Source organism: Orycteropus afer, unplaced genomic scaffold, assembly GCF_000298275.1.
Source record: "Orycteropus afer afer isolate SDZICR_OR568_19922 unplaced genomic scaffold, OryAfe1.0 scaffold00378, whole genome shotgun sequence".
Taxonomy (NCBI): Eukaryota; Metazoa; Chordata; class Mammalia; order Tubulidentata; family Orycteropodidae; genus Orycteropus; species Orycteropus afer.
In genome coordinates, this window is record NW_006921965.1 from 2,268,606 (window position 1) to 2,271,411 (window position 2,806).

Sequence of the window (2,806 nt, forward strand, 5' to 3'; positions counted from 1 at the left end):
AACCAGAAGGCTGGCGGTTCAAACCCACCAGCCACTCCTCGGAAGGAAGATGGGGCAATCTACTTCTGTAGTGATACTGCCTCGGAAACCCAAGGAGGAGTTGCTATGAGTCGGGGCAGACTGAATGACAAATAACAACAACAGCACCACTTTCGTGCACATCGTTGATCTAAGCAGAATGAAACTTGACAACCTGCCAATTTTTCTCCATTTATCATGATATTTTTTATCACTCTAACAGACACACACAATAATGCATAAGGAGTGGTCTGTTCCCTTCAGAAGCTCAGACCAGGGTCCCAGGCTGGAAATGCAGGTGTCTACTTCAAACCCATTGACAAGCTGGGATAGAGGAGGGGCTCAGTTCATTAATAAAAAGCCACAGATTTGCCATGAGACCATCTGGACAGTGGCCAACTAAGATTAATGAACATTTGATCAAAGACCTACAGAACCCTGATCAAAAGGGAGAAAAAGGAGAACAGAATTTAAAATTCTCATGAAATCCAGATTTTCTGGAACCATGGAAGCTAGGTGAACCACCAAAACTATTGCTCTGAGAAATTATTTAAACCTCAAACCAAAAAAATTCCCTGAGGTCTTCTTAAAACCAAACAATAGTTTAGTCTAATTATTAAAGAATGTCTGCCTAGAGCATTGTGCTATTTGAAGAATTATTTTTATGGGCAGAGGACATGAATAGACAGTTTACCAAAGAGGATATTCAGGCAGCCATCAAGCACATGAAGAAATGCTTGCAATCATTAGCCGTTAGAGAGATGCAAATCAAAACAACAATAAGATATCATCTTACTTCAGCATTAATATCAAAGTTCAAAAAAACAACAAATACTGGTGAGGATGTAGAAAGACTGGAACTCTCATACACTGCTAGAGGGATTGTAAAATGTTGGTGTAACACCTGTGGAAAATGGTATGGTGCTTTCTTAAAAAGCTGACAATAGAAATACTATTTTTAAAAAAACCCAAACTCACTGCCATGAGTCGATCCCTATTCATAGCAACCCCTCCTTGGGTTTCTGGGTGGTATCCCTACAGAATTAGATTTCCTAATCTTTCTATGATCCAGCAATCCCACTACTAGGTATGTATCCTAGAGAAGTAAGAGCCATGACATGAACAGATATATGCACACCCATGTTCATTACAACACCATTCACAGTAGCAAAAAGATGTAAACAACCTAAATATCCATGAATGAATGGATGAATGGATAACCAAGCCATAGTACATACACACAATGGAATACTATGCAATGTTAAAGAACAATGATGAATCTGAAAGATATCTCATAACCAACATGGATGACCCTAGATGACATTATGTTAAGTGAAATTAGTCAATCACTAAAAGACAAGTATTATATGATGCTACTATTGTAAAAACCCAGAAAAAGGTTTACATAAAAAAGGAAATCTTGCCCCTCTTTGTTTCATTGCCTTAGATGGCAATCATCTCCTAAGAACTTCTCAACCTTGCAGTATACGGGCAAATCCAGCATCCCTTCAAAATCTCTTCAAATGCATCCATATTCTTCCACTATCATGTCTTTATGATGATCTAGGAGGACTCTGCCATTTTCCACATAGAGCATACTCAATGGCTTAGTCTTCACGGGGACACAGCAGGTGGAAGGGACTCGGTGGGGCTGGTAATGTTCCAGCAGACTCTGGATGTACCCATGGTTGGTCAGATGAAACTCCTCCCCAACAGGGTTGGGACCCTCACCCTTGCAGCAATAGGCATTGTACTACTTGGGGTAGATGATTCAGGAGCCCCATCCAATCTGGTTGAAGTCCACCTGGAACTTGACCTTCCGACACAGTTGGCTTCTGTCTGGCAAGTGATGTCGCCGGTGCCACCTGCCTCTCTCATGGGACAACTGTCCTTTCTGGGCCTGCCAAGAGCTCTCAGCCTCCCACAGTAACGTGGAGCCACCAAATAGCCTCTGCTGCTGGGAGAGATTGGAGTAGAGCATGAGCAGCACTTGAGGGATGGGCGATTAGGGGGACCGTTGCCAACACTCTCTGGTCTGCCTGGAAATCTGCTCTTCCAGCTCCCTGGGGTGCTTCAGCTACTTGGAGAGTGGCTTGGTCACTTCCAGAACCGTGCTGCCTGGGGAGAAGGTGATTTGGGATGGAGTGATAGTGAACAGGTCCATCTGAAGACGCTCCCGGCAACCAGCTGGGTCCTGCTCCCTGTCCAGCTTTGGCTGGTGGAAAATGTCGATGGAGAGCGGGGCCTCAGTGGGAAGGTCCACAGGGATAGACAGCTGCAGCCGGAGCTCAGCCCACCCCAGATCCTCTTCTTGGCTCAGGAACGAGAAGTCAAATACAAAGGTCTATTTCTGCCCTTCCACCCCCACATCTTGCGCCAGAAGGCTGTGGATGAAGTCAGCCCGGAACAGTGGGTCAGGGTAGAGACTCAGCATGTACGCAAGAGGGGATGGTGAGGAGGGCTGCCCCAGCTTACGCAGAGGCAGTGTGGCCATGATTTTGGCACCCACTTGGAGCAGAGCCCACCAGGCGTGCAGCAGGAGCAATGGCAGATGGTGGGCGTGCATGGTGGGCTCCCAGGGGTGGGAGGCAAAGGGAAGAGTAAACCACTAACTAGAGGGTAGACACATATTCACTTAGGTGAAAGGGAAGGCAACATATAATTAAGGGGATATATGTTGTATAGATTACTCGCTAAATTAAAGGATGTGAAATTTATGTATTTATTTTAGGTTGCTTCAAAATGACTCTGGCATTAAAATAGCATGTATCCCACAGTTGCTGGCAAA

At 45.0% G+C, this 2,806-nt stretch overlaps 1 pseudogene; it reads right to left on the bottom strand.

Annotated features, from left to right (window-relative positions):
• Positions 1-1,537: 1,537 nt before the first annotated feature.
• LOC103207577 lies at positions 1,538-2,584 on the bottom strand (annotated as a pseudogene).
• Positions 2,585-2,806: the final 222 nt, after the last annotated feature.